We start from the raw sequence: 20,254 nt of genomic DNA, 5'->3' as shown, positions 1-20,254 counted from the left end.
CCTCGGGGGACCAAAACAGAAACAAAGACAAACCTCTCAGAGGCTTTTTTCAAGTTTCTGTAAGAATTACGTTAGCAGAATAAACCACTTGGCTCCAGCCCAACCTAAAAATCTATGGCCCTGGGCATTGAGGAAAGGATGAGGTAGCCCCATGTACACAGCCCAAGCTGCTGATTACAGGATATGGGTTGTCAAGGTGACAGGGGCAGGACAGGATTAACTGGGAGAGAGTCGTGAATGGCATGCCAGCGTAGGAAGGGATCCAGGCTCTGTAACATGGAGTACAAGCAGATCCCCCGCAGCAATGGCAAAGTAATTGATTTGTTATTTATAACCCCTGTGTCCCCAAAGACAGGGAATCCTGGTGACCCTGAGGGTTATCTGTTCCTGAGCAAGGCAGGGTGTGCTTCCTGATAGAAGCCCAGGTTGAGCCTCACTGTGCATGGCCCAAGAAAAGAGAGAGAGCCCACGAGGCCCTGGGGTGGGGCTGGGATGGGGTGGCAGCTAGCTGATTGGAAACATGGGGGAGCCAGACTCAGTTAACATGGGCAAGTCCCTTAACCTCCCTGTGCCTCAATTTCCTCCTTGGTAAATGAGGACCCTAATAGTCCCTTGCCTCTTTGGTTTGCGGTAGGAACAAAATGGGTTTGTACACACAGAGTACCTGGAACACTGCCTCGTCCATGGCAAGGACTCCTGAGGATCTGGAATGCCCAAGGGGTACCATCTGGATTGAATGCTCTTTCCCTCAAAGAACCCCAAAGCCCTTTCAGAGGCTGCTCACTTATGGCAGCGCTCCACGCAGCTGTTCCCCCGGCTCGCACCGCTCCTCTCCATGTTACTGTGGTATCAGAGGTACGGACAAAGCACCCTCCAAAGACACGGCAATGCCAGGCAGGGAGAGCAATGTCCTAGGGAGAGGCACCCAGGAAGAATACAGGCCCCCCACCCTTGCAGACCACCCCATGGCAAAGCATCATTCCTAATAGGACGGTGGACCTGCACCAGGACGGGGAAAAAGTTAAATGAAACAAAATGGTCCATAATTAGAATGGCAATAAAAGCAGAGGGGAGGAGTAAGGCAGTGAACTCTATTAATAGTGCTAATAAATGTTCTGGGATGATACTGCTGTGTTCTGAACCTGCCCGTGGGAGGTGTTGCTTACTCTCATTTGCATATTAATTTGGAAGGAAAATGTCGGGCTCTTTCTGCTGGGATAAATCAATTCCAGTGGAAGTTCTCAGATGGGAAGCTGCTAATTCTTCTTCCCTTTCCCTCCCAGCAGGAAGACACCCATTTGCTGCCAGGAAAATATTTTTAAGAGCCACCATGGTGTGAAAAAAAGTAGGCCAGCAAACTACAGGCAAAGTGCAGACTTTGCAGATGGCCGGAGCCATGATGAGCTAGGTAAGGCCCAGCCTAGTGGGTCTCAGGAGCCAGGGTGAGCCTGACAGGCCCTGGCTTCTCTGGAACAACACCAATGAAGTAAAGATGGCAACCAAGTTCACCTCGAATCCCAGTGTTTATTGATTAGTACTCACTGTTAAGGGAACATGGAGTTGAGAAGGATTTGAAATCCAGGACGAGACATACAGGACAGAGTGCAGGGATTAGTTAGTGATGCCTGCTATGGAAGAGGACATGGTGGGGTGAGTGACATCAGCCATGGGAGAGGGCATGGAGGGGATGAGTGATGTCAGCCATGGGAGAGGACATGGTGGGTGAGTGATATCAGCTATGGGAGAGGACATGGGGGAGAGAGTGATATCCTCCATGGGAGAGGACATGGGGGGTGAGTGACATCAGCCATAGGAGAAGACATGGTAGAATGAGTGATATCAGCCATGGAAGAGAACACAGGGGAGAGAGTGGTATCAGCCATGGGAGCGGACATGGGGGAGGTGAGTGACAACAGCCATAGGAGAGGACATGGTGGAATGAGTGATATCAGCCATGGAAGAGGACACGGGGGAGAGGACACGGGGGGGTGAGTGATGTCAGCCATGGGAGAGGACATGGGGTGGTGAGTGATATCCTCCATGGGAGAGGACATGGTGGAGTGAGGACATCAGCCATTGGAGAGAACATGGTGGGGTGAGTGACATCGGCCATGGGAGAGGACATGGTGGGGTGAGTGACGTCTGCCCTAGGGAGAGTCACACTTCTCAGTCTGGGGCAGAGCATCATAAACAGGACTTTTGAGGCACTGTGAGGCAGACCAGGTGGAGACCAGGAATAAAAACTGCAGAGCAGACAAGCAGATAGTAGACAGTCCTAAGAACGCGGTAAGAGAGACGTGAGTGGTCAGGAATCTTTCTGGAGCAGCCCTATGTTTTGGCCACTGTGTCAGATTCAGGGAACACAGAAAGGACTAAAATAATGCTTTCTTTCATGAAATTAAACCCAACGAAGAGGATGGACATGTGAATAGGCTTAGGACGTAACGAGTTATCACTCCTCTGCTTCTTCCAATCGCTGGGCCACCCCTTCCCACAGCCCCATTCCAGTCTCTTCCTCCCCCTGCCCACTGGTTTAGTACTCTTCCCCAGCGGCCCCTCCCTGGGCTGTTTAGCACCTCTCCTCACTGTGCACACTCACAGCAGAGTCTCTTCTGCTTCCCATATTGGACTTCCTCCTCAGACCGATGGTTCCCAAAAGTCTATCTCAAGCCAGTTTCTTTCCCCAACACCATTCCCAGAGGCACACCAGACATTTCCACCAGTACAATCCCTATTTCACAGATGGGGAAACTAAGGTGCAGCAGGATTCTGTAACTGCCCCCAGGCCCACAACCAGCAGGTGGTAATTTGAGGATTAGACCTAAGCTCTGTGTGATCTGGAACCTGCATCCTTAGGCCCCAGACCATTCTGTGGACCAGCGGACACTGCCTGTGACAGCATCATGATGGGCCTCAGGAGGAATCTTGCTCACAAGGCAAGATGCCTAAAGACAAGCGTGGACACTGTATTGACCAGAACTGGGGCTACTTCTTATGGGATGTGGGCTGTTATGGTGACTGCATGGGACAGGGTGAACTGGGGGAGGGCTGGAAATGTCAGAAGGGTTAGCGCTCTGTGGCTTTAGGAAAAGACAGGTTCTTAGGAGCTGCATGTCCTTGTAAGGTGACATCACGGACCCTCATACATCATGAGGTCAGCAAGGTCACCAGACTTCCCACAGTGACCCAGATACTAAAAGAAAGGTCCTATGGAGGTGACAAAATCCTCACCTCTTTGCAGAGGAGGTGTGAGGCACAGAGAAGTCAACGACATTCCCATGAGTGCACAGCCAGTCTGGCGGCAGAGCAAAGATCCAACCAAGGGCTTTCATGCTCCCAGGGACACAATACAAAATTCTGCTAGAACAGGCCAACAGTCATTGAGGGTGGTGTTTGTTACACACAGAAATAGAAAAGAGAGAGAGAGAGGGATAGTAGTAAGAACTTGCATTGAAAAGGATGAATTTTGTAAAATGATCTAGTTGTTAAAGAAAATCCTTGGCGCTTTGTGTTCACGGTGCTAGGTAGGAAAGGAGAGGAGTCTTTGGGCATCCGAGATCATGAACCATTGTTCATGTCCCATGACTCCCGTCTTGGTTGAGTGGACATGCCCTCCATCATTTTGCCAGACATAGGAGGGCCCTGTTGGTTTCACACCTTGGGAGAGGTCTTCCTGACCGCCCCCTCTCCGACCAGCCCATACTAGCAGCTCTACCCTGCCAGGTGCCCACCTGCTCTCTCCTTAGGGCACTGTCCATAGCAGGGAGAGGAGGTGTGATGTAGGGGCCAAGGACAGAGGTTCCAGGATCAGATGACCCATGTTCCAATCCCAGCTGTTTCCTATGTGCTGGGTGGCCGTGGACTGCTTACCCATGCCCTCATCCCTCATATGGAGACCACCAGAGCACTCCCCACAGGGTTGTCATGAGGAATGCATGAGTTAGCAGCTGTGCAGGCTGAGAATGGGGTCTGGCACACAGCTAGAGCTGGTCCTCCTTAGATTGTTATGTGCTGCTTTCTGTCTTCCCCACCAGCACAGAAACTCCCCCTGGGCAGCGATTTTGGTGTGTTCATCACTAAATCCTCAGCACCCAGAATAGCTCCTGGCACTGGCCAGAGGTCAATTTGCAGAATATTCCTTCAACACAAACCCTGCCAGAAAACATGGTAGAGGTAGAAGGATTCGGGAGGTGGTGGAGCTGAGGTTCCTATAAGGAAGAAATGGGAACAGATGGTCAAAACGTGAAGTGCAGAGATCCATGACCCAAAACGCCTAGACTCTGGGTCAGACAAAACTGGATGTGAACACTTGCGGGGCTCTCCTCTGGCCATGGGCCACTGTACTGGCCTTCACCCCTGGGAACCTGCTTGCTCACCTGAGAAGTGGGCGTTCTCAGACCACGGGTAGGGGGACCATGCAGCAGGGGAGATCACCCGCTCAGCTCGGCGCCCCTGCAGATGCTCAGGACATGGGTGTGTCCCCCGGGTCCCTGCAGAGCCCTCTCCCGCCAGCGTCTCCCCCTGCTTCTGACCGGGCAGTGGCTGCCTGCACCAGCAGGGCCCCACGTTCACCTGCCAGACCTCGCCTCCACTCTGCTGCAGGAGGGTCGCGCTGTTTCCATTACACTCTTAGCAGGAGGAGGGAGGGGGTTAAGCTCCTGTTTTTGTTTCTACAATGCAAAATTTGTCAACTTGGCACAGTTGACAGACTGCCTCTGTGTCACTGCTCTGGTTCTTTTAATTGCCTTCCCTGCGTGCGAGCAACTGTATGCGTGTGCGCACGTGTCCCCTGCAAAGGGCTTGTTTGCTCGCTCGCTCGCTTGCTTGCTTGCACAGAAAAGGAGCTGATTCCAGAACACAGGCCTGCCCCTGGAGCCTCTGACCACGACCCCAACCTCCGAGAGACAATGTCAGGGGGAGACTTCCCTCTCTGGGAGTTAGGAAACTGGGACTCTGGTCTACACTCTTCCCCCTACATTATAGTAGTAACAATACTATTAATGATAATATGACAGACACTAACATGGGGGGGGGGTCTTTCTGGCTCGAGTTCAATTTCAGCCCCAAGACATTCCACATTTCGAGGTAGGTGCTGGACCTCCTGTCCAGGATGTCTGGAGGGGGACGCCCGTTTCACAGTGTCTCACCGTCCACCACCTCTTCTGTAGTAAACACTGGAGCAGCCTTGGGAGGGTTTAGTTATTCAGGGACTTTTATTTGGCAGTCGTCAGGGAATGGAGGTGAGGGCACCAGGATGGCTTCAAAGAGGCCAGCGGGAGAGCCTCAGCTAGGTCTGGATGGTCTGCACACCGTGGTCTGCTGTGTGACATGTGCCTGAAGAATCTAGGGGCCAGGGGCTGTAGCTCTTGGCGCGAGGCAGTGAGGCAGAAAGAGGGAGATGGGCTACAACACGATCGAGAGACGCAGCCACAAAGTGTGAGCAAAGCAGGGCCAGAGGCGGGCCATGGGGAGAGAGCCTGCCCGGAGCCTACTCAAGGGGACCCCAAGAGCAGAATGGACCCCCAGATTCCCAGGTACGGAGGAAGGACATCTAGGTGAGCAGTGGGTCCTCTTGTGACTGTGGTGGGCTGAGACAAGCTAAAGCAGGAGAGTGACAGAACAGAAAGGACCTGCGTCTTCGATGAGCTCACCGAGCCACTGAGTGAACCAGCCTTGGCCCCTCCAGCCTCAGGACTTCTTCTCATGTAATGCACCACATTTCCCTTATTGCTTGAGCCCTTCGCATCTGTTTTCTGAATCCATGCCAATATGAGTAATTTTCCCTAAAGTATGCAACTAGCCAGTGGAAGAGTTAAAATTTGATGACAGAGCTGTGTGTGTCCAGTGCCGTCGCTCGTCCCCATGCCAAGATGTTATTGTGAGAAGGGTCACGTGAGCTGAAGTCACAGGTGTGTCAGCCCAGGTCACACTGGAGACACGGCCGCGCAGGAAACCAAGGAAACAAGATGAGAAGAGGCTTTAGGATAGCAGACGCAGGAGCTCCGAGCACACATCAGGATACAGTAAGGACTCAGTAGAAGTATATCCTAAGAAGCTGCCGTAGGCCAGATGGGACTGGGGACACAGACAATGAAATGCAATGTGGTCGCCTGGGTTGGCTCCTGGAAAAGAAAGAGGACATTGACAGAAAATGGAAGGACTTCCCAGTGGTCTGGATTTCGGCTAATAGTAACATCCCAAGGTCAGTAACGTACATTTGACAGATATCCCATGGCGATGTCAGGGGTTAATGTTGGGCAGAATTGAGCGAAGGGTACTCTCTGTGCTACCTTTACAACTTTTCTGTAAATGTAAAATTAAAATTAAAAGGCTATTTTTTAGAAGTTTAGTGAATGGATGATGAACATATAAGAAATCTAGGTCCATAGACAAGTGTAATACCTAGCTCTCATTAGAATCATGTAAGTAACTCTGTACCTACAACTGGCCCTTCACACATTTTTTTCATCCCCTCAATAAGCCTGTGAGGTGTGCATCACACAGTGCTGGGCACATAGTAGGTTCTCAGAAAATATCTGTTGACTGAATGAATTAATCCTCTTGGTAAGTAGGGAAGTCAAAGCTCACAGAGGCCAAGCCCCTTGGACTCTACCATGTACCTGGCTTTGGGGTCAGAGCCATGTCAGAGCTGCGGGGGGCATTCCTGGGCTCCTCTCTGCCCCTGCTCCAGGCTCTAGCTCTTCAACATTCTGGTGGGTGTTTGGAAAACTTAAAAGCAAGGTGGTACAGGCTCCCCATGCCCCTGAAACCTGCACCATAAATTTCGATTCAAAAATTTAATAATATTTGCTTTTGCATTTATGACATCCTTATTATAGAGCAGTGTGCTTGGGCTCAAGGTGGCTGTAGGAAATGATTTCATCTGATGGATTTACTTAGGTCTCCCACCAGGCTGTGATCTGGCCTCCCCTAATGGAGGGACAACAAAAGCTACAGGAGGGGCACAAGCTGGCTAAAATGATTCAGAACAGCATGGGGGGGGGCTCCCATTTAATAGTGGGGACACTTTTTTAATAGATCGTAGATGCTTCCTGAGGGTTTCCATTGCTCCAGTGTTTAGGTACCCATCTGCCTGGGTGGCGGTAATTCTAATAGAAGAAACCAAAAGAAATGGGGGAGATGGGTGGAAAAGTGAAATCAGCTAGTCCCTTCCCCACCACCCACTCCTCCTCTAGGCCTGCCAATTTCAAACATGAAAATCCCATCTTCCCTTCAGAGTCAAAGTCAGATTCCACCCCATCTCTCCCTCCCTCCCTCTCTCTCTCACACACACACATTGCCAGTGACAGTGACTCTGTCGCTGCTCTAAGCTCCCGTCAAACACTGCACTTGTACTCAAGCACAGTGCTTGCCAGAGTCCATATGGATCAGGGAGCCAACTCATTCATTCATTCATTCATTCACGCAACAAATATTTATTGAGCGCATAACTATGTGCTATGCTCTGAAAGTGTCATACTGACCAAAACAAACACGAACCCTACCTTCACAGAGACAACAGTCTAGTTGCTCCTATGTGAGTCTGTCCACACCCCCTCTCCTATGAATTGGGGGTTTCTGAAAGTAGGGACCTATGTCTTTTTCATCTCTGATCCCCAGGGCTTCCTCCAACCCCTGGCACATGTTAGGAGCATAATACATGCTTGCTGAATAGATGATCGAATCAACCAATCAATCAAAACTAAGTACCAGACTGTTACTCTCTGACTTAAAACCCTCAAGAAACCCCCCCACTCCAATTATCTACATCAGGGCTGGCAAACTATAGCCCACGGGCCGAATCTGGCCCATCATCTCTTTTTGTAAATAAAGATTTATTGGAACACAGTCACACCATTTTTTAATATATCGTCAATGACCGCTCTCATACTATACTAGCAGCAATGAGAAACTGAGACAGACACGGTAGGACCCATAAAGCCAAAACTACTTACTAGCTGGTCCTTTACAAAAAAGACTTGCTGACCCCTGGTATAGAAGATAAAGCCCAGACTTCCCAGAGTGGCCTCAGGGCCCTGTCCAGCACACATCTCTCCACCCCTTCAGTTTTCCAGCCACACAAAACCGCCCACAGTTCCTTGACTGGCCCCCGCCACTAGGGCCTCAGGGACTCTCGACCTGCTCTCTGCTCTGCTCAAAATAGTCTTATCTCCAAACTCTCCCCCGGCTACTCCAAGCCTTCACAGAGAATCTGCTCAAGCTTCTCCTTGGGGTTGTCTGCCTCCTCTTCCTCTCCTCTCCCACCCCAATTCAGGGGTTCCCCCATGCTCCCAACACATCCATATTTCTCTCTACTATGGCCGTTTTCACTCTGTACTGGAATTCTGTCTCTTCCAGCCTTCCTCCCGAACTAGTTCAAGTTTCTTGCAGGCAAGGACTTGTCAAGGATGCGGTTGTTGTGGTGATGGCTTATTCATTGCTGTCTTCCAGCGGCTAACCCAGGACCCACACAGGCTAAGTTCTCAGTGAATGAATTGACTAGAATCGGGCAGATTGCTTCTCGCATTCCCACATGCTCTGCTCCCTGAGTGCGCAGCCCACTGACTAACAGAGAACAGAAGCACAGAGTTCAAAGAGAAAATTCCAGTTATAGAAACTGGGACTATACGGGTCTGGTACCTGGTACAGGAGCGGGGAGCGGTGGGGAGCCTACGTGTGGTTGTAACCCAGCAGAGCCCCGGAATGGGCAAGAGCAGGAACCCTGAAATCATGCTCCAACCGGCTGCCTCGACGGCCTCACCGGGAGCAACTGGGGGCACTTGCAAGGGCAGCTCAGAGCCAGAAGTGCCTCCAGGTCCTGGCTAAAGGCCAGGAGGGCGTGCTGGCTGGCACAGGGGGCCACCGAGGTTGAATAAGCCCTCTCTGCCTCCAGAGTGGCTTCACCTGGAAAGCAAGGCTGTGATGCATGGCAGCAGGGTGGGTTGGGTGCCCAGCGGGCCTGAATGTGGGACACTGCAGAGGGGAAGGGCAGATAGGGAGAAGACCAACAACTCATCTGGGAGCACCAGCTCAGCCCGTGGTTCCCTGTGACCATGACCTCACAAGATCAGCTACCTCTTAGAGGTGTGGAGCCACCTCCTCACTACTCACCAGCTGCCCGCTTCCTCCACCCTCCCACCCCTGCCCCTGCTCACCACACCTCAATCCTGACCTTCATGGCTTCCAAACGCAAGAGCGAGACGAACACCAGACAAATGGGAGGGAATAACTTCAGAGGGCAGCAAGCCATGGAGGCCACCTGTTAGACGACCCTGCAGTCACCTGAGATCGGCATGAAGGCAATCGTGCTCTGTCTTAAATCCCCAAGAGCTAAGAACCCAGAAGGGATTTGTCTGATAAACTATCTGGTGCTGACTCCCCTTGGATTTCCTCCTTCCTATGGTTCAAATTTTGTTCCTGCCCAAGGAGTTAGGGGATTTCAATGTGGATTTTGACTTCTGTTTGGGATCCAAACAGACTTTGGCTGAGAATGACTACATGCCCGTGGTCCGGTACCAAGACTGCCGTCCAGGGAGCAGGGGCCTGTGAGGAATCCGGGAATAAACAGGAATGAGAGAGATGTCCTTGCTCATGGGATTTTGGGGGACTTCCTCATATGTTAATGACTAGTGGCAAGACGGGAGCAAGGGATGTTTCTCAGGGAACCAAGATGGACCGAAGTTTATATGTCATTTAAAACAAAACTTGTTAGGGGCACCTGGGTGGCTCAGCTGGTTAAGCGTCCGACTCTTGATTTGGGCTCAGGTCATGGTCTCAGGGTTGTGGGATCAAGCCCTGTGTTGGACTCCGTGCTGAGTGTGGAGCCTGCTTAAGACTTTCTCTTCCTCTCTCTCTCTCTCTCTCTGCCCCTCCCCACCACTCGCACATATGTGTACTCTCTAAGAAATAAATAAATAAAAATAAAAATAAAATAAAACTTTTTAAATGTCTCCTTTCATTGCAAACATTTCACAGACCTCACACGGTTCCAGCCCCTTTTCCCACCTCCACTCCCGGAACCAGGCTGCACCCCATAAGTGATGAGGGGTACATCAAGTAGGAATGACCTGATGGCCTCCTTTCAGGTTCCTATTCTTTGGGGTAATTCTCAGACTATTATGGTGTTACTGTGAGCTCTGAAGAGTTTCCATGTGATGGAACAATCATTCAACTTCTTGACATAGAAGAGATTGCTTGGGCCCCTCCAGGTCCAACCCCAATAGAGTAGAGGGTCCCTGAATTATATGACTTCTGCATATGCTCTAGGACTGTGTTTCTTGGTGTATGGTCTCCAGGTCAGCTGCAGCAGAACCTCCTGGAGTTCTTACTGAAGACGCTTAACTGCCCTCGAAACCAACAGAATAGGGATCGGGGATGGTGTGGACCCTAGGCATTTTCACATGTTCCCAGGTGAGTCTGAGAACCATGAAAAATAACACCCAAAGATGAATGGAAAGGCATGTTCACCCTGGAGAATATAGGGATGGAAATTCCAACCAAAGCCAGCGTGGCCCTCACTACCTATCCCTTCAACAGGGGCGCTGAGTCTCTTCTCTCCCCATGGATTCTCTAGCACCCCAGGGGAAACCACCATGAGCCCCGGCCTGCAAGGAGCTGCAGTAGCCTTCTGACGAGTCTCCCTGCTTTGTCCCTCACCCCTGTGGTCTCCTCTCCACAGAGAGGACAGCCTGTTTTGCAAAATATAAGTGACATTATGTCACTTCCCTGCTGTCTACCCTTCAACAGCTTCCCAGCACACTTGGCATCAAATCCCATATCCTTACTGTAGGACCTAGGATTGGACCTACCTCTACCCGTTCTCCAGAAGGTTCTCTTTCTACTCCCTCTGCCCTCCAGGCACAATGGTCCCTGCTGTTTCTTGAACACATGGGCCACAGACTGACCTCAGGCTCTTCGCATCTACTGCCCCTCTTCCCTCTAATTTCCACTTGGCTCACTCCTTGGCTTCCTTCAGGCCAGACGTCCCCTCCTCCGCAAGCTTCCTCAGTCCCCCCACCTAGAGTAGCAGCACCCCCATCACTTTCTATCCCTCTGCCTTCCTCAGTATTTCCACATAGTGCCTGATAGTATGTTACACGTTTATTTGTGTATCATTTCTTCTCTCTCTTCTCCAGTGGAATAGAATCTTCACAAGGACAATGTATCAGTCAGGATACGCTAGGCTCTGCCACATTAACAAACAAGCCCCAAAGCTCAGTGCCTCAGAGCACAAGGGTTCATTCCTCACACCCTGTCCAACATGGGTCAGCTGCGGGCTCGACTCCTGCGTCACCACCGTCCCCACTCTAAGACCGAGGCTGAAGGAGAGCTACTATCTGGAATATTACAGGTGACTTACCAGAGGGAAAAGAGAACGTGGCAAAGCATGAACTAGCCGGTACACATAATTCCATTCAGATTTCACTGGCCAAACCTGAATTCGGTGGGATGGGAAAGTATAATCCTTCTCCAGGAAGGGAAGTGGAGTTTGGTGAACGGTAACCGGTCTGCCAGAGGCTAGAAACTTTGTTTTGTTGGCTTCTCTATCGCTAGTGCCTAAAACAGTGCCTCGCTTGGTTAGGTGCTCAATTAGTATTTGTCGAATGGAAAGTGGGGTGGATCCCGAGGTTGGATGGCAGCTTGACTTTAATCTAAGGCTGTGTGTGCCGGAGCTGGGGCCGTCCAGCTCAGGTGGTCCTGATGGTATCTGACACATCCACAGAGCCAGCCCCGGGAGCCAGAAAGATGGTGGCCGAGCTGGCAGCAACCTGGGCCAGAGGCAGCATGGAGACCACTACTCCAGGTGCCCTCCCAAGGAAGGAGTCCTCCCGTCCTCCCCACAGAATCCCTCAGGGAAGTGGGAATGGGGCTCTGGGCTTTGGCAGGGGGGACCCCAGGGTGAGGATCATCAGTGTGTACACTCAGGGACCCAGAGGCTCAGAGCTCAGATGCCTAGACCAGGCTGGGTCTCTCTGGGTCAGGAAGAAGCTGGTAGGCCAGGACATCAGTGCCTTGAAGACAGAAAAGCAGCCACCAAAGGGCTCCTTCTGGGAGCCAAGGATTATTCTGAAACCCAGAAAGGAGCAGTGACTTACCCTAGGTCACACAGCTAGCAAATGGCAGAATCAGGATTTGAACTCAGGATCTCCCTTTCTTGGCCCACTGCAAACAGCACCCTGGGAACAGCAATGATGATCCTAACAGGAACAATAGGTAACCCTTCCTGTACCTTTACTATGTGCCAGGCACTATCATAAGTACTTTTTATGAATTTCCCACATAACTTTCATAATAACCGTGTGAGATAAGTACTATTCATACCCATTTTCTAAATGAGGAAAACTGAGACCCGGCATGGTTAAGATATTGATCCCAAATCACACAGCTGCTAAGCGGCAGAGCTAGGATTTGAGCCCAGGTCTCTCTGACCCCAGATTCCATGCTCTTATTGATAATACGCTAATAAGACATGACACCGACAGCCAGCAGTGCCCACTGTAGATCCAGGGAGAGAAAGCAAAGGAAGCCAAAATGAGGGTTGAAGACCCAGGCGCGGGGAACCAAAATATCTGGAGGCAGGGGACAAGCCCTAGAAACTTAAACCAAGGCCAAAGCAAGGGGCGCTTGGGTGGCTCAGTTGTTAAGCGTCTGCCTTCGGCTCAGGGCATGATCCCGGGGTCCTGGGATCGAGCCCTGCATTGGGCTCCCTGCTGTGCTGGGAAGTCTGCTTCTTCCTTTCCCACTCCCCCTGCCTGTGTTGCCTCTCTCGCTGGCTGTCTCTCTCTCTCTCTGTCAAATAAATAAATAAAATCTTAAAAAAAAAAAAAAAAAAAAGCCAGAGCAAGGCCAGTGACAGGGCCAAGGAACTGAGCGCTAGAAGGAGCAGATATGGATAACTGAATACCAGCAGTGACATTTATGTAGTGCTTTCTGTATGCCCGGCAGTCCAGACTCCCACTGTGTACTAACTCATTTAGTCCTCACAACACCCTGTGAGGTGGGGACACTATTACTCCATTTTAGTAATGAAGACGTTGAGACACAGAGAGGTTAACCAACTTGTCCAAGGTCACACAGCAAGTCAGTGACAGTCAGGATTTGAGCTCAGGTCTGGCCCCACTTTTCCCAGTGCTGCAGGGATCAGGGATGTCGTGGGCACAAAGCTGTATGGATAGAGTCAGCTGGTCACCAGGGCCTACGTCAAACATGTCTGGGGACAGCAGTGTGCTGCTTCATTAGGTAGTGCTTAGAAGTTTCTGGCTTATCTTGAGCTGAGGCTCACCCCTCCTTGTAAGGTCCCCTCATTGGTCCCAGCGCTGGCCTTCATGGGCCAGGGGTCAAGTCCACCCATCCATGAAGATTGCTGTCCTCTCCATTTTTGGCACTCCCCACTGACCTCAGTATGCACTCAGGCTCCTCACCTTCTCTTCCCCATTGCCTGCATGAAGGCTGGAATGCCAGCATCCCTCCAACTCCAGATGGTCCTGGTTCCCCAGATACCACTTCCCAGCATGCACAGCCTCAAAAGAGACACCCAGGCTGGTCAGCATCTTCTAAACAAATAGCCGGATTTTTCACAGTGTCACTGCCTGTTTTCCATTAGGCCAGAGCTTATTTTCCCCAGCTTCTCCAAAGAATGCCCCTGGGCACATGCTGTCTTACTCTTTCCAGGCCTCATAAAACGGAATATTTGCACAGGTGCAAAGGAAGTGCTGTCCAGCTGAGCCTCCCCTCCCAGCTGGCAGGTGTCCAGGCTCCAGACCCGGAGGCAGCTCTGCCCACAACCTTGTTCAGGGCTCCCCAACCCTTCTCTTCAGAAGCTTTGCCCGCCGACATCCCCAGGAAGGGGCCTGAAACAGAGTGGCAACAGTCAGAGTGAGTTCTGCAGGACCAGCATAGTTGATGGGGGATGAAGTGAGAGAGGGAGCAGGGTCCGTGGTCAAGTAAGATTGAGAAACCTAGGTAAGACAAAGCAACACCGGCTTCTTTGCTGTCGGTTTCCTCCGGACCTTGCATGGGCTCCAGAGCATCAGAAATCTATCTACGGGCATCATTTAATTCAATAAATATTTATTGAGCATCTGTTATGTGCCAAGGATTATTTAGACACTAGGAACACACCAGTCACTAAGATAAACCAAAAAATGAATTCTTTGTTGAGACAGACAATAAATAAGAAACACGGGAAATAAGCAACATACGGAGGATGCGAGAAGGTGGCAAATCCTATGGATTTGGGTTTTTTTTAAGCAAGATAAGAGGGAGGAGGGTTGCAGGGTTGTGATTTTAAATAAGGTGATCAGAAGAGGTCTCCTGGAGAAGGCGGTGTTGGAGCAAAAATATGAAAGACGTGGAATGAGTTGGCCAGGCAGATATCTGCAGGACCAGACAGCCAAGGGGTGTACCGGGAATGCTGGAGAATAAAGGAGGAACAAGCACCAGCGTCCTCGGCACTATTGGCATTTGGGACCGGATCATTCTCTGTTGTGGGGCGGTAGGGGGGCCTTAACTGTGCGTGGAAGGATGTTCAGCGGCATCCCTAGCCTCCATTCACCAGACTCCAGGATCACCCCCTCACCCAGTTGGGACAACAAAAATGTCTTCAGGGGACAAACCCCCCCCCCCATTAGAACTGAGTCACTGAGGGGTGAAATCATTCCCTTTGCCTCCTACGGGTCTCATCCCAGTGTCTGGGCCCAAGGTGTCCGGGTAATATTTCCAGGGCTGACCTAGGGCAGGAAAAAGGAGTTAGCCGCCTGACATTTCCTATCCCGGGTTAGCCCAGAGGGTCTCTGGGGACTGTGACCGGCACGGTGTGAGCCCACGTGGAAGAAGGCAAAGTGGGTGAAGGGGAAGTATGCCCGTTTTAGCCCTTTCCGTGCGCGGGCGTCAGCCCTAAACCAAGGCCGCCCGTCCCGGTCAAACCTGAGGCCACAGCGCCCCCTGGCGGTCAGCGCCAGTACGCGCCGGGCCCCCCTGTGCTCGCGCAGCCATGCGAGGCGGAGGTGGCTGTAAATGAATTTAGCATCAGCACAGTTATTTAAATTGTTTTAATTAATCACAGATTGAGCAGTAAATGAAGCACTAAGTGGAGAGAGAGCGCGGAGTGAGCGAGAAAGAGGTGAGGGGAGGAAGGCAGCCCTCGGTGTTGGCCTAGAGAACCACACAGACCTTAGGCGGGGGCGGGGGGGCTGAAGGGGCGGATCGCAGAGCCACTTCTCCCCTCCTGCCCTCTTGTCCTCGTTGCCCGCCCCAGCCCCCAGCCCCAGGCCGGACGCGAGGGGCAGGGTGGGCGTGCTGCTCCCTTTCGGAAAGGATGGGAGCTTGGCTAGAGGGACGAGTCCGCCGGACAAGGGAGTAACACTTAGTAAGAATTTAAGTGCTTGCTCTGTGCTCAGCACTTTTACACCTCGTATTGTGTCTGAAACATGCCAGGTGTAACCGCCAGGCATCCTGCCCCGGCCGTGCCAGCGCGTGTAGCGCCTGGATCTGGCTTCACCTGCCAGGTGGAATTAAGGAAGACAATGCCTGAAAGCGGAGAGCTGCGAGTCTTTTCTCCTGAGCAAGACATCTCCGGGATGCTCCTGGCTTCCCCATCCGTAAAACAGGTTCAGCATCTTTCGCTGAATTTCATACGGGACTCAGCACGCGGCAGCCTGCAAGCCTGTTTTCCTACAGCCCGTGAGCTGAGAGCTGCCGGTGTACGTTACGTTTTTATATGGTTGGGGAAAATCAAAAGAATAATATTTCATGACACGTGAAAATTATATGAAATCTCAATTCCATAAATAAAGTGCTCTTGGAACTCAGCCACGCTTATTTTAAGGACTGTCCGTGGCTGCTGGCACGACCAGCGGCATTTAAGTAGTTACAACAGAGACAATAGAGCCCCAGAAGCCTAGGATATCGACTATTTACATAAACGGTTGGCCAACGCGGGGTTTAACCCATCATCGTTTGTAAGATGCACAATTTTTATGTACTACCACCAAGGGAAAATGCTATCAAATCAAACTATACCACGATACCTTTGTAGTACCTAGATTTTTTAAATGTTATATTTATTAAACGTTATTTTAGACTATTTAGACATAGATTTTGTATCACGCTTGTGAATACATTAAAAGGAACATGTGCTCAAAATAAGTTAGTTGAGGTCCTCCTAACCGTCTTCATACCCAGAGACCAACACTTCCAAGTCACTTTTTGACTCAGAATCACTTTTGTCCTGGGTTTGCACACACCATTGTCCTCTGTCTCTGTGTAAGGCAGCATTTCTTGAAAGAAGGCTTTGCTGTCGTCTGGGGACTTTCTTCCCAGCTGCTGACACTTGATCTGGAAGTTTCCATTCTAGTGGACAGGGTGTGACAACTCTGTCCTGACTGCTGCCTGGCCAGTGGTGATTTTAGGAAACATCCCAATTTCAGAAATGTGACAATGTTGAGAGTGGGTAGCAGAGAGTGACATGCATCATAAACTTTTTTTAAGAAAATGATTTTATTCATTTATTTGAGAGAGAAAAAGAGCACGATCAGGGTGAGGGGCAGAAGGAGAAGCAGACTCCCCACTGGGCAGGGAGCCCCATACAACCTGAGCTGGATCCCAGGACCCTGGGATGGTGACCTGAGCTGGAGGCAGACGCTTAATGGACTGAGCAACCCAGGTGCCCCGAATCATAAACTTTTTCAAAATTGTAACCGTAGTTCGACCGGCTGGGATACAACAGAAAACAAAACAGATCCAAGTTCTGTCCTCAAGGAGCTGCAGTGTAGTGGGTTCAGAAGACAATAGACAAATATATATATATATATATATATATATATATATATATATATATATATATATATATATATATATATATATATTTGGTTTGTATCAGGTTTGTATCAGTGGGTGGTGAGGGCTCTGAAGTAAAATAGTGGAATGAGAAGAGAAGGAGGAGGGAGAAGAGGTGGCAGTGCAGGAGGAGAGGAAGGTGCTATCCAGTGAGGTTGTATCAGGGAAGGCCTCCTGGAAGAGGTGATAATGGAGCAGAGACCTCATGGAGAGAGGGAGTGAGCAACAGAGAGACACAGGGAAGAACGTTCCAGGTGGAAGGACAGTGAGTCGGGGGAGGGAAGTGGAAAATGAGGTCAGAGAAGTGGTCTGGGGCCAGATGAAGCATGAAAGAATTCTGGATTTTGTTTCAAATTTGCTAGAAAGCGATTTGTGGGGGTGTGCAGGTTTGAGCAGAAGAATGGCATGATCTGACATGTATTTTTAAAGGGTGGTTCTGTAGACTGGAGGGGCTGGGCAAGAGCAAAAGCAGGGAGACCAGTTCTGAGTTAAGAGGCCAAGGGTGGTTGTGGCAGAAATGGTGAGAAGTGGTCAGAATTTGAATCAGTTATGAAAGTAGAGCAGATGTGATCGCTGATGACCAGGAAGCAGGTGTGAGAGGAGGAGGGTTAGCAGGGATGACCCCAGGGGTTTGGTCAGAAGGACTTGAGGGGCAGAGTCACCATCTTCTAAAATGGGGATGCCTTCAGTCAGGAATCCCACATGAGACTCGCTGAGTTTGAAATGTCCATGAGAGAGCCACACAAAGACCCAAGGAGGCAGGCAAATGGACAGCTCTGGGAAGGACCAGACTAGAGACAGCGACTATGAGCCTGGACAGGGTCACAGGGAGTGGGTATCAGCAGAGAGGAGAGGAGTCTCTCCTTCAAAGGGCTGAGCCCTGGGGCCCTCCAACATAAAGAGCTCAGAAAGAAGAGAAGGGACCAGAACGAGACAGAAGGAGCCACCAATGAATAGGCTGGCCCCTATCACTCGTAGGTCCTGGCGCAAAACGAGAACAGGACCCCTTGCTCAAAATTATTCAGACTATCAATGTGGCAGCAGCAGATGAATGAAGCTCGGAGCCCTGTGAGCATCTGTGGCTCTGGAGACGCACAGGTCCCACATCCATGAAGCCGGCCCTGCAGGTGAGACGGGACACCAGGGGAATGTGGAGTCCCAGAAGCCAGCAGATAAAAAGTATTTCAACGAGAAGAGACAGGGGTCAAGTAAGTGAAGAATGAGGACCAACCGGCAGGGGTGGTAAGGTGCAGGCTGCTGGCGGCTTTGATGAGAGCAGCTCCTAGGCGCTGGGGTAGGGGCAGAAGACTGACCAGGTGGATGCAAGCAGAAAGAGAGAGGGGAAACGGAGTTGGCAGGTAGAGACACCTTTGGCGGAGTTTTGCTATAAAGAGGAGCAGAAATGTGGACCAATACCCAGAAGCCGTGGTGGAAGGAAGGCAGGTACGTTTTTATTATCACCATAGCCTGTTTGTAGGCCAACGAAATGCATCTGTGAAGAACATGAAATTGATGAGGCAGGAGAGGAAGGTGTCCTTGAGCGGCTAGGGGGTGGGAGGCCTTGACCTTCCAGGGCAGGAGGACGGTTCCCTGCCTGTGGGAGGAAGGAGGCCTGCCTGGAGTGGGCGGAGCCGCGCAGAAACGCTTGTCATCACAGCTACTGTCTCCATGAAATGGGAAGCCAGGACACCCCTGAGGTGGGGGACGGAGGGGGCTTTTCTGAGGTTGAAGAGAGAGAAGCAAGCATGGAGCAGTCATCCAGGCAAGTGTGTGGGCATGAGCCCCGTGCTGTGCTCCGGCCTTCTTTAAACCATTCTCGGCAGTAAGAAATACATTTTGCATCGAGACCTACAGTACACACATCCCACAAGATGCCATTTAACCATGGTACATTCAGTGGGCTCCAACCTTTTCTATTCTCTCTCCTTTCCTTAATACTGGTTGGACCCACTAAATTGGTTTCTTGACCCACAAATGAATCTCCACCTGTCGCATGGTCAACACTGGTCCAGGAAGCACAGTTGCCTTGGACACACCCTGCAGGCTGGCTTGAGTTAGTGGCCACGGATGAATGGGAACACCTGAGTCCAGGTGTGCAGTGGAGAGAAACTGGATTTCCCCAAGAGCAGGGTTTTCTCGAGCAGGTACCACTCAGCGAGAGGCAGGCAAGCAGAATGGGGGTGGGCACCAGAGAGGCACTTCACTTTGGGTCGCAGGATCTAACGAGGGAGTTACGGACGAAGGGCGAGAGACGCCACCATAGGATGGTGGTGGGGGCGGAATGGAGGTCCGGGTAGGTTACCAGAATCATGGAGAGAGGCAACCACAGGGAGCGACAGGGAAAACAGGAGGTGTTACTTAAAGCGTGGAATTGGCGGAGCGATGGTTGCCAGGTATTGGTGAAAACAGGGTCCGGATGTAATTATGGGGGTGACTGGCTGTTCACTGGAAGAGAGAAGTCTAAAGAACCGAGGCAGGGTGATTTGGGGAGATCCTCTCTGCAGACTAAATCCCCCCAGATTAGGCCCCCAGAAGTCCGTGTTGGAGACACGGCAGACATCCAGGGACTAAAATAAAAGGTTCAGCCACTGAGACACAAACTCAGGGTCTAGAGATGGCTGCAAGGAGGAAGGGGTGTCAGGAGGCTTTAAGCGCCTAGTTTGTGGTTTAGCCTGGACAACGAGGATGGGCACGGGGTCCCTGCAGCGCACAGAGTGTGGAAGAGGGGAAAAACTGATTGGAAAAGCTGCTGGGGACCTTGTGGCACTGGGGGGAGATCCAGGTGTCCTCCAGAGCAGGGTGGTGCTGGGAATGCACAGAGAGGAGGCTGAGTTCCCTGGGAATCTTGCTGCCAGCACCACTGACTTCTAGAGGGCACAGCCGAGGGTCTGGGCAGTGGGCTCCTCGGGGCATGAGGAGGTGGGGTGACCTGCCCCGGAAGGGAGGAATATTTTATCTCACATTGTTTCAACTTTGTAGGTGCGTGGTGAAAATAAGAAGCAGGATGACTTTTATTGGTTTTCTTCTTATTTTTAAATTCTCTGTAGTCTTTCTTGCCTGAACCAGGCCAACAGCTGCCTCCGACTCCCTTGGGTGTGCCGCCGGTCTGGGGAGTCCCGAGATGTGTGAAATTGAGACAGATCAGGGACGCCGAGAGCAGTAAGGATGAGATTGTGTGGGCACGGGGGTTGGAGTAGCTAGCTCCCCTCCGAAGCCCCCTCTGCCAAGGGGCTTGCACATAGCCACTCCCTGAACCCTCACAAGGTCCACCCTGGGAGTCGGGCTCTGTAATGAGCCCCATATTGCACAAAAGGAAACTGAAGCACTGGGAGGTAAGTGACATGCCTGAGTGTCCACAGCCTCCAAGTGGGAGAGCTGAGGCTCCCACAGAGGCCACTGGCTCCGGAGTCTGTCCTCC

At 51.3% G+C, this 20,254-nt stretch overlaps 1 long non-coding RNA gene across 1 annotated transcript in view; it reads right to left on the bottom strand.

The window, feature by feature from the left end:
* Positions 1-5,216: 5,216 nt before the first annotated feature.
* LOC123780683 (uncharacterized) overlaps positions 5,217-20,254 on the bottom strand; it is a 192,361-nt gene continuing 177,323 nt past the window's right edge. Inside the window, exon 4 of the long non-coding RNA XR_006776484.2 lies at positions 5,217-6,122. This is a non-coding gene — a long non-coding RNA (uncharacterized LOC123780683). The remainder of the gene's footprint in view (positions 6,123-20,254) is intronic.

This window comes from Ursus americanus, chromosome 17 (genome assembly GCF_024610735.1).
Source record: "Ursus americanus isolate L20-20 chromosome 17, mUrsAme1.1.p, whole genome shotgun sequence".
Lineage (NCBI taxonomy): Eukaryota > Metazoa > Chordata > Mammalia > Carnivora > Ursidae > Ursus > Ursus americanus.
Note: the sequence above shows the minus strand (reverse complement) of the source record. Positions and strands in the feature narration are given on the sequence as shown.